Source organism: Cuculus canorus, chromosome 1 (assembly GCF_017976375.1).
Source record: "Cuculus canorus isolate bCucCan1 chromosome 1, bCucCan1.pri, whole genome shotgun sequence".
Classification (NCBI taxonomy): Eukaryota; Metazoa; Chordata; class Aves; order Cuculiformes; family Cuculidae; genus Cuculus; species Cuculus canorus.
This window is the reverse complement of record NC_071401.1, coordinates 145,071,018-145,083,313: the sequence shown is the minus strand read 5'-3', so window position 1 is coordinate 145,083,313 and position 12,296 is coordinate 145,071,018.

Sequence of the window (12,296 nt, the reverse complement as noted above, 5' to 3'; positions counted from 1 at the left end):
GAGGCTTTTAGGTGCCAAGTTTAGAGCTAAGATTCTACTACATATTGAATGTTGTCATTATAACATGTCTGCAGTACATTTATGACCACAAAGTAAAGACCAGTGACGAAAGTTACCTGTAGAAAAGAGAGAACGTGGCATATTTACAACACTATTTTTAAATCCACTCTGCAAGGACAAAAGCAGCAGTGATGGATCTTCTTACCAGCTCCGCAAATTACCTGTCACCTAAAAAAAATGCAAATCCAGAAAAACAACAAGGTTTGTTTCTCACTCATATTACAAATGAGAGTTAGAAGGGTAAACAGCTCAGGTAAACTAGAGCAGCTGGTTTTTCTAGCCTGGTTTGGGCACAGAACCCCTTTGTATTTCAGAACATCCTTTCCATAATGATAATAATAATAATCACAAATGAAAGCATAGCATTCCAAAATGTATTTCTGCTGGAGTCAGAAAAACAATACAAGGAAATAGCTTCTTTTAATGTGTGAAATGATGAAGAGGCTATTGTTCACCTAGATGCCAGTTTTGAACATTTCCAGAAGGGAAAAAAATTTACATTGACTGTACCAGGGATGTGTCAGTGTGTCAGAGCAACCTTCTGGCTCTCCAGACAACCAGCAAGTTTTCCCACAAAGCATGCATTTGTGTGTGTATGTATGCGCTTGGAAGGGAGGTTGCCTGAAAGCAATGCTGTCTTCATAGATAGCTTCAGTATAGAAATCTGTACCTGGGGCTATCGCTGAAATATCAATGTGGCATTTCACTACCCGCAATGTTGAGAACCCGCCAGTGCTGCAATTCTGATGCTCTCCCCTGGAAACACATAGCCAGGCATGTCTGCCTGCCAGGGAGGGCAGGATTCCACCGTTCTTTTAAGAGCTGTCTGGAGATCCTGACTGCAAACTGCTCCCCATCCTTGCTCAGAGCAAGCTTTGTGCAAATGTAGCTACTTTAATGACAATACTAAAACCATCTTCCAAGCATTCAAGAAATCCACATTTCTAGCTTAGCTAAAATGGAAGAAGGCAGCTTAATTAAAATGACCAGATGTTCAGACAGATCATTTCATCTCTATATCTATGTATCTTTGCAGAAATTATTTTGCAGAAGCTGAGATCTGCTCAGTTTTCATCTTAGGATAATATGTTTCCTTTTGCAGATAATGCTGTCTTAGGCTTTGTGCTCATTGAATAATTCTTCATACTTTTATTTCACCTGAGCTGTATATGCTTTTCCAGTTCTAAACTGAAAAGCTAAATGAAGAAAACTGTTCCAGCAAAGCCTGTAGCAGGTTAAACTGAAAGAGGGGAGATTTAGATACTAGGAAGACATTTCTTACTGCGGATGGTGGTGAGGCACTGGAATGGGCGGCCCAGAGAAGCTGTAGATGCCCCATTCCTGGAGGTGTTCAAGACCAGGCTGGATGAGGCTTTGAGCAACCTGATCTAGTGGAAGGTGTCCCTGACCACGTCAGGGGGGTTGGAACTGGAGGATCTCTAAGATCCCTTCCAACCCAAACCATTCTATGATTCCATATCCAGCTATGTAGCCATCTAAGAAGTTTGAACTCTCTTAATTTCAGTGGCCTAACTGGTTTCTTATTAGTCTCAGTACAGAATCAGAATGGGTCAAGTCAAATGCAGGCTCATTTTTAACTTTTTACATAGATCAGGCAGTGCTCTAAGAGGACTCTTGAGCTACATGCAAAATGTTACTAAGATAAAGGAGACAAATGAAACAAGACATATTGGATGAAAACCAAGTTAATCATCAATATAATGAAATATATATTGCAGTTATTAGGGTCTAGTAGAATGTATACTAAATACTAAGAAGGAAATAATGTCTGGAGATAGCCAATGACTGCCAGCACTAGTGGTGTGGTTCAAAATAATGCTTATCATTAGAGAGGGCAAAAAGCAAGCCAGGAATTTGCAGATCAGTCAGACCAGCCTAACCTCTGACATGATATATGAACCTCCATTCCGATAATAAATAAGGACAGAGACTGAAACTGCCTAATGCCCTACCTGCTAAGGATTTACTAGGTGATCTCACAATGGCTTCTGTCACTCCAATTTGAAAAATGCTTCTCCCTTGTGAAATTAAGCTGGAGTAACAGTAAGCAAGCAGACTCCCCGATTTGCCAGCACCACTGTATCTTCACACAACCTCAAAAAGAGAAGACTGGCATTGAGCAAAAAGATGTTCTATGGTTCTAGGTGAGATTTAATTGACTTTGAATTGAATTGAAAGAGAAAAAACAAATGGATGAAACCAAAGAGATATTGCCTGAAGGTATTATGAACCATTGGTTAATTGTACTTTGACTTTCTTTGTAAAGAATGCCTCTCCGGTCTGATCTGGTTGCTGGCTAGTTTTCAACTAGTTGGGAATTGCAGTATTTGCAATGCTTCCCTTAGGGAGGTTAGTCAAGACATGATAACTCAGCAGTTTTATGAAGCACTTAGAAGCCCTAAGCATGTGCTGAAGGATGTTTACTGTGGACAACAAAGCAAAGTCAGAGACTCACAACAGCATCATACAAGACAGGGAAATCCTATATTTCAATCTGAATGTCATTGCTAGCTCAGAGTGCGGTTTTGCAACAGTTTAAACCAACTTAAATGGTTGCTGATTCCTCCCTCATGACTGTACTTTCCCTTTGCCTTCTCTTCCATCGATTCGGGCATTTATTCAATACCTCCTTCTCTGCTTTTCTTTTTCACTACCCTTGCGTTCACTCCTTTGAGCCTTTGTAATTCTCCAGGCAGCTTGCCTAGGTGTTAGGCATGTGTGGCACTAGGCCAGGGGAGGCATGCGTGGCCAGGGGCAGGCTGAGGCTCTGCCTGTAGGTGCTCTGACAGTTCAGCCTGGCATGTCACCAGCCTTGGCTATTGCTCTGACATGTATGACCTGACGGGCACCTTACTCATCAGAGGAGGATGGCTTTTGCTGGAGTCCTCAAGAGAAATCAAGAGCGCAATGAGAGTAAATGGGTTTCTTGGCTATCTTCTTTCTCACTGTTATTTCGTGTAATTGATTTATGTGCTTTTCAGTGAGGTCCTTGAGTCTTGTTACATGTCCCCAGCCAGTCTCATTGCTGGACAGTCTATGGTGCCACACCTGCAGGTCAGGGCTTTCAAGGAACAACAGATTGAGACAAGTCCCATGAAATGCAGTGTTAGCTAATCAGAAGATAAGAACTCCAGGAATAAATATATCAATGTTTGCATGCATGCCTGTCATACCACACCATCATGCTCTGTTCATGGGGTGAGCCAGGAAAGTGGGCTGTAATGTATATGTTAAAGTCTGGAAAGAGCTTCCCCCTTCCTCTTGCCTTCAGATGACAAGAAGAGTCATTCTTTTCAAGTCTTCTCTTGCTTAAAGCTATTTGACTCAGGGCCCAGGGAGATGAGAAAAACCAGAAGCCTTGTTGCTTGCATTGTTTTGCGATCATGGGTGATGTTAATTGCCCCAAAAGTAATTAATTTCAGGAAGCATTCTCTTAGATTGCCTGCTGAGTCAGGAACACAACCACCAAACAAGCCATAAAGATACATATCATAGTTCATTATTTCATTAATCTTGGAAGAGCTGCAGTAGCATGTATTACACACAAGCCACAAAATTAAGCTGTTTGACTGCTACCTGGTAACTTAAAGCTTGCATTCTGAACCACTGGCCAAAGGAAGCTCCTCCTCTGGATTACCTGAGGACTTGCAAGGGAGGATAGTATCTCAGCCATAGGCAGGCCATGCACTGCTAGTCCCTAGTCAGAGCAGTCATCCCACAAGAGCCAACAGAATTTAGGGAAAATAAATTAGTATTTTGAGGCTTAAGCACAGTGTAGGTGTCCAACCCAAAAGCTGACCTTGTCAAAAAAGGACTTCATTAGCTACTGCCAGGACCTGCTAGGATAATTTCTGTGGAGAAACAAGAAACAGCATTTGGATTTTCATTACAAGACAGGGCTGTGTGTCAAGTTGTGTGTTTTCCCCTCACCTATACCTGCCACTCAGGAGAATTCTCATGCCCAAAATATCACTAACTAGTGCTATTGCACTTCCCTGGTGCCCTCTCAGTCTTCTTAAACAAGCCTTAGAAGAAGAAAACAGAGAAAGCACCCAAGGGCAGCCTGACCTGGCTGTGCAGACTTCAGTCATTCCAGATATGAGATGGGAACAGGGGGTGCAGATCACTCAAGAAGGTGCTCTCCTTACTCCAGAATCATAGAATCATAGAATCAGAGAATAGTTTGGGTTGGAAGGGACCTTAAAGGGCATCTAGTTCCAACTCCTCTGCCATGGGAAGGGACATCCCACTAGATCAGGCTTCTCAAGGCCCCATCCAATCTGGCCTTGAACACCTCCAGGGATAGGGCATCCACAGAATCACAGAATCACAGAATCACAGAATCATAGAATCACAGAATCACAAGGTTGGAAAGGACCCATTGGATCATCGAGTCCAACCATTCCTAACACTCCCTAAACCATGTCCCTAAGCACTTCATCCACCCGTTCCTTAAACACCTCCAGGGAAGGCGACTCGACCACCTCCCTGGGCAGCCTATTCCAGTACCCAATGACTCTTACTGTGAAGAATTTTTTTCTGATATCCAACCTGAACCTCCCCTGACGGAGCTTCAGGCCATTCCCTCTAGTCCTGTCCCCTGTCACTTGGGAGAAGAGGCCAGCTCCCTGCTCTCCACAACCTCCTTTCAGGTAGTTGTAGAGAGTAATAAGGTCTCCCCTCAGCCTCCTCTTCTCCAGGCTAAACAACCCCAGCTCTCTCAGCCGCTCCTCATAAGACTTGTTCTCCAGCCCCCTCACCAGCTTTGTTGCTCTTCTCTGGACACGGTCCAGAGCCTCAACATCCTTCTTGTGGTGAGGGGTCCAGAACTGAACACAGTATTCAAGGTGCGGTCTCACCAGTGCTGAGTACAGAGGGAGAATAACCTCCCTGGACCTGCTGGTGACCCTATTTCTGATACAAACTGATCCACAACTTCCCTGGACAACCTGTGCCAGTGCCTTACCACTCTCATCGTGAAGAAGTTCTTCTTTATGTCTAGTCTAAATCTGCCCCTCTCCAGTTTACAGGCATTGTCCCTCATCCTATCACTACGAGCCTTTGTAAACAGTCCCTGTGCTGTTGCCTGAGCACAGAGGAGTTAAAAGCGTGGGGTCATATTTACATGTTAGCTCTGTGCTGTATGCACCAGGAATTGCTTAACGCAGTTTCACTCCCCTGAGTCTTTTGTCTATAGCTGGGATTTAGCACTGCAAAGCAAACTGTATCTACAGTTAATGAGTGATATCTGATTACCCTTAGGAATAAAAGGCTATTGGAGCTGTTCCATTTACAGCTGGCCAGCTGAACTCTAGACAGGAATGCCGCACCCATCTTCAATCTCGGTTTAACTGGGATTACTCTGGTTTTTAAAGTGTAATTTCCACTGAAGGTCTCTCCTGTGCTTTACTGCAGTCACAGTTTATGTATGAGAAACCAACACATCCTTGTGAATTCAGAGGAAAAGGAAAGGAAATCCCAGTGGCAGGAGCAGAGCATTGCCCACCTTCTCCCAGCCCCAACCCATGCCGGGCACAGCCCTTCGTTGCTGCTGGGACCAACACTGGCTTTGCTTGCAGGAGGAAAAGGCGTTGGCCTCCCACCTGGGCAGTGCCATCAAGGAGCATGCAGTGACTCACCTGGCACTGTCCCCGCTGCCACACCTGGCAGGCTGAGGGCAATATCTTTTAGCAGCCGTTGATGAAAGGATCCAGCCTTGCTGCCAGGACCTTGCACTACTGCTGCCTTACCTATCACGGCAGCCACAGCAACAACGGCACGGCTGCAGCAAAGCCAGGTGCATGGAATGAGGGTGGGGGGGGAGAAGAAAAAGACCCACACCAAGGCCTACCGCTCTGCTGTCCTCTGTCTCCTCTGGAGCCACGTTGCAAAGGAGGCACAGCTCTAAGGGCTTCTCTGCTCTCCTGAAACACAGGATAGCCAACAAACCGACACGGTACGTGACAGGCACTTGATGGAGGGGGACACCAGAGTCACTCCCAGCCAGCACTGTGAGGCTGGGCTGCAGGACCCTCTCCTTAGCATGCCAGGCGGAAAGAGAAGAGAGCTGCATCCCTTTGTTTCTATCTGCCAGTTTTAGCATAAGCAGTTCTGTGCTCCTGATTCCACTCAAATCTGCACAGTTTTCCCTACTTGCTGGGCACGCACTCCCTGTGCAGAGCAAATCCCAAATAGGATGAACCTGGAAAAAAAAGCATAGTGATTTCTCTCATGAAACAAATCTCAATAGCATCAGGTAAGAAACCGCTATTTCAGACACTCTGAAAAATGTTTCAATTAACTTTAACAAGAAAAGAAAACAAAAAAATCTCATTTAGAGAGATTAAAAAAAATTTATTTTGGGCTGAACAAAATGTTTTCCTACTTCTAGATTTTCTTTTTTCATATTACCAAAAGCAAAGGGAAGTGGAGGACACAAAAAAATAAAAAATATCAGAGATGCATGCAGGTCCCCGGTGATCTCAGAGGTAACACACTCCAGGGGTGGGAGAGCCCCAGTTAAAAGTCTGCTGCTCACATACCCTAGAAGCCTCCAGAGCACATACCAGCATGTTCCTCTACAGTGTGGTGTGATAGCATCAGCCAATCCCTCTCTCACAGATAGCGCTATAAATATTTAGTCTCAAGGTAACAATAAATACTTCCAGAACACTAGCAGGAGGGACTGGGCAGTTCAAGTCCTGTTCGTTAGCCTTTCTTAACACTGCCAGGAGCAATTTGCCAGAAGCAATTAATCAGAATTCCTGTGCTGCCAAATAGCAAATTTCCAGAGGTAGTAGCTCACTTCTCGTGGAAACTTTTGATTAACAAAGTACCACTAACCGCACCTTTCATTGAATGAGTCCTAGTTTCTTCAGTAGGGTGGACTCACGGGCTTTCTTAATCACCAATGCATTCATCACTTTTCCAGGAATTTTGCAAGAGGATATGTAGCCACATAAGGCATTTCTAGTGAATATGAACTGGACCCAAGAGCATTTTGACATCAAGGTTAGTAGCACTGACATAACAGACTCTAACTATTAAAGGCATTTAGGGTGTGGATATAACTTGAAACATATTTATGAAATAAAAACTGACAGGCTACAACATAACAAAGTAAGAGGATTGTTTGGGATCTCACAGGGTCTCTGATACTGATGAGAAGGCATCCAAGTGAAACAAGAGGAATTATGACAGTAAAATCAACATTCACAAATCAAAGATTAAGAACTATCTCCTGCTGCTTCATGTGCAAGTACCCCTATTCCAGCTGGGAATACTGCCATTAAAAAAAAAAAAACAGAAAAAGGAAAAAATGAATTCAGCTTAATAAACACACTTTTAACCAAATACTCTTACTCCTTTTTGTTATACAACTCTTTTGATAGGTGAAACTCCTCTGTGATAGTTTGACAGTCTTTTCGGATGGTATTGATCATTTGAGTCTTTGTGGGCAATGAGAAAAAGTTGGTAAGGCCAGAGCTGCTGCTATTGGAACGTGCTCCTGTTTCCTGCAAAACAAGTATGCATAATCAAGGAAAGAAAGGAATTAAGCCAAAAAAAAAGACACTTGACTGTTGTTCGCTATTCAACTTGCAATATTACTGCTGAGGAAATAAAAGTTTATCTACAAACTCCCTCCCGCATACCAGCAACTGGGCTTTTATAGGCATGATTAGAGTGCCTTGCAGTCCTTCTGTAACAGTCGCTTTGTCCAGGTGAGTTAATACAGAGTGAAAAGGAGAGGAGGACTGGAGAGACTGGGAAACAAAAGCAGGATCATTACGGGAGGAGGAAGATGGCAATCCCAGGTTCACATACGGTAGGTGAGAGACAGGGGTCTCTTCGCTGAAGACCCCTTTTAGTTTGAGCAAAGACAACCTGGCTGGGTTGTAAATTGTATGTAAATTTTGGTTCTCAGTAACATAAAATGCCGGTCAAAAGAAAGAAATACCTACAGCCAGCAGGACTTTGGCAGAAGGCCCCTTAGCCAAGCAGACCATGAATGGGTAGCCCACATTGAGTTTGCAGAGGACAATTCTTATTTCTCATGGGGAAGAGCTTGAGGGAGAAAGGGGAGAGAAGGATGGAGGCCAGGGAGATGGGTTTTGCTTTTTCTTAAGCTGAGGCAAGTTCATTTGGTCTCAAACAGTGGAAATGTGTAGCCAAACAGAGGGTTACTGGGAAAGGCATTACTACCCAGCACGAGTGTTGTCATGTTTTCAGCTAGAAGAGACAAAAGATAAATAAATCACATTTCAGATGCCAAGAATGCTGTACAAAAAATTTAAAAAATGCAAACAGGAAACAATGGAAGGCTACTGGGCAGCTCTCTTATTAGCACTTCACAATCGTGGGAGGAGAGCTTAAGGCCAGGCCCTTCACCAGCATACCTGAGCAGAATGCATTTATTGTGCTAACAGAATATTACTCATTAAGGTCACCTGGATCGATGACCTGGGAGAAGTGAAATGATAACATTAAAATTTCATGTTACATCAAGAAATCTGCCTCTGCAGTTGTTCTCAATATGTCTCAGACTGAACTGCATTTCTGTATTTACGCCAAGGAGTTTTTCCTATATCATATATTTTTGAGTTTAGCCAGGCAAAGGGGAAGTGATAAATTTGAGTGTATAGAACAAGGGAATAAAATGCAGAATTTTTATACCGCTGTCCCTCAGCCTGAGAAAACATAGGAGATCTTTGCTCAAGCAATCATTAAGAAACACATGGAGCAGCATTATTTCCTCTCAAATGTTTTCTTGAGAAACAGCTTTTCTTGTCTTAGCCCCGAAGTTACCTCTGTTCTTTGCAAATTTCTGCCTTAACCCCAGCGGGATAGCTGTGCTTTCAGTAGTGAAAAATTATTTGCAGAGATAACAAACCTGTTGCAACTGAAATGACAGATGGAACTATTAAACTCAAAGGGAAGTAATACATAGGACTCAACATTTCCCATTTTAATCATTTTTGCACATCAATCACTCCAGCAATTCATCCCACTTCAGCACCGACAGCAGAGTCACCACAAGTTCGAGGCATGCCCACTCCAATACCTGAACAAGGCTTTTTATGCTGTAAAATCATGTTTATCTAGCTTTGAGATACATAATTATTTTTTTCCACTCAGCACCAGTCTCTGCTTCTTTTTTCTTGAAACATCTGGGTTATAGCATCCTGCAAGGAACTTTGCACGCTGGAACTGCATAGCCAGATAGGCAGAAGCAGGCGTTCAGTGAAATTCACATACGTGATTTGCATCAGGTGAATGCTACTATCGCTGTGCCAGAGAAAACTCGATAAAAGCTGGTGTACTGCCCTGGTAATACCAAACAAGAGTGCAACTGCTGCTGGGCTGGACTCCCAGCACACTTCAGCTTCTCATGGACAAGCACAGGTCATTCAAAACCCCAAAAAAGAGCTGAATGAGGCCCTTTACAGTTCTGTATGCACACATAAGCTCTCCAGCCAGGGCAACCTCTTGGCTTTGTCTCTTTACCTCAACAGGAAACAGTTCCCAAAGACGGTCTCTATTTGTTGCAAGGAACTGACTTGTAGGTCAGAGCTTTCAGTATTGATTCTGTCATCCTTTTAGAAGTACATTCCCACACAGCCTAGCCAAAGAGATCTATCATTTTAATACAGAAAGCCTACAATTCCAATTTTCAGCCACTTAAGTTTCATGTGAAACAAAGCACACGGTAAAATATCTGTGGCTTGTGTGGGGCACTGTACATGTTTCCAAGCAAACTGTATCTTCAATATTTAAAATTGACGTATATTTGATTTGCCATTTTTGTTGTACTTGAGAAACAGTAATGGGACCCCCATGGGGCTAATTTAACATAGTTTTTGAACAAAACATCTGCTTCACACCTACAAGCAAATGAGTTTAGTGTTTTACGGAGTTGATTGCATTAACCTTTCTAATTATTTTTCTCCTGAGAAACCACTTCCAAACTTCTCCAGACAAAATATATTTCACTCCTGAAGCATATTTACTACCAATAATTAAAAACAAAATGCAGAAAATGCACACATGCTCTTGTAAACTAGGCAGCCTAACAGCAGAACAGCAAATGCTGAAGAGCCCCACAGCTCCATATAGCCTTGGAGCTGCCTGTAACTACGGCTGATAACAAATTCCATCCAGTACATTATGCGTGCTAGCTACAGATTAACCAATATAACCAAACCCCTTGAAGTCAAAGTCTGACACCAGGAATTTGTTTAGTCCTCTCATTTAGAAAGTCCTATGTTTGCATTAAAAGCAGATGCTTGATTTGCTCCAGCAGAGCACTGTCTATGCATTCCAGCATGGCAGAGTATTGGCACTTATCACCAAAACAGCTCCAGGAACATCCACGTGTGTCCCTTGTTTCTCCCTTTACCCAAGATTGTATACGACTCTGTTATGTTACTCCCTCCACAGAGAAGCTAAGACACTAGAGTAGTATCTTCCTATAATAAATACCGGCGCATATGTAGGGAACTCAGCATGTTCACAAAAGTGAAATGAACTGAAGCGACAGTGCAATGAGTCACCCAGCAGCTGCTCCCTTTGAAGGGATATGGAAATCAGAGATGCCAAACCAGAAGGGATCACCTTTCCTCTGCTTCTGTCAACGCCATTCACATAACACTTGAATTTTTAGCTCAAATCTACAAAGCAAAAAATTCTTTCACAATGGCCACATTGAACTGAGAAACAATGGAAAATTGCTGATTTGATTCTATTGTAAAACACATAGAATTATTTTGGACTAGGCACAATGGTACTAAATTCTGTTTCAACTTGGGATAATTATAGCTGGCCATTCATATGCTGAACTTACATCAAAGAGCAATTTACTTTGATTAATAGCACATAATTCATGCTAACTAATGTAATTAGAAGTGAAATGCAACATGTGCCTAAGCTTTCTATCGTGGGAGAATGGAAGTGCAGACTTTTGAATTCATACTTTGTAGGAACCGCTTAATGACACAACTGGTAAAGGTTAATCATCCATCACAGTGCAACAGATCAGGTAATATTAAACAACCAAACAAAAATCAAGCTGCTCAGCACAAAGGAAACCCATTATAAACACATTGGAAATTATACATGCCAAAGCTAAATTAATTCCTGACATAACTCCACTATTAAGAGGAGGGAGGAGGCAAAAAACATTAAAAAAAAAGCACTTGGGCCTCTGTTTCTTCAGTACATAATATTCCCAAAGACAGGCTGAAGCTCTGCCTTAGCCAGAGATGGCCACCCAGCCTCCCAGGACCTCAGCTCTGGAGTAGCACACATCTTACCCCACAGCTGCACAGCTGGAGGTCCAACAGGACAGATGGACAGCAAGGGCAAGCTGGAGCCCACCACCCACCCTCCTCCTCAGCAGGACCATGGAGGCCACCGCGGCGGCAAGGATTAGGTTGGCTACATGCACCTGCCTATCTGCAGGAGCCTCCAGCTAACCCAGAGAGGTCCCAGCTGAATGATCAGGAACTGCTTGGGCCATAATCGTCCCCTAAGTGCCCACAAGGAGTGTGAGAGCTCTCCAGGTATCCTGGATCTGTACTGCTGCTGCTTTTTACATGTCATGGCTAGCTAGGTGAGATGATGTCCTAATATCTCCAGCAAAATTCTCCACATCCTAAGTCTTTTTCTACCCCAAAGTACTGCTGACTGGCAAATCAGCTTTTTTTCCTCCACCAGTACTTCGATATAGTTGCCGTGATCCTTTAGGGAAGCACTACAAGATACAAGGACTGTACTACTGCGTACCATGCAGCAAACAAAAATAATGAATAATCTGAAAGGAAGATACTGACATGGAAACCTCTTTGTAAACTGGAAAGAGCAAGTGGAATACAAACGAGCAAAGGGTAAAAGGCTTTCAACTATTAAAGCGTTATCTTATGAAAATGATGCCTCCTGCAAAATATGGTGACTTACTTGCTTCAGATAAAATAAATGAAGTATAAATGTCACTAGGATAAAACATCTATATCATGTAACACATGAGGAACAGGCACAATATATGGCTGATGACTGCCTATCTTTCTAAGCACATACTTTGTCCCAGTAGCTGGTGCATGGTATCTTGAGCTGGTGCATCACTGAGGGCTTTGTGACTGATTTATAGTCTAATAATTCTGATTGCATTTAGTGGATTTACCATTTATCTTTGAATGGCTGAATTTAAATCCTTTTAATCA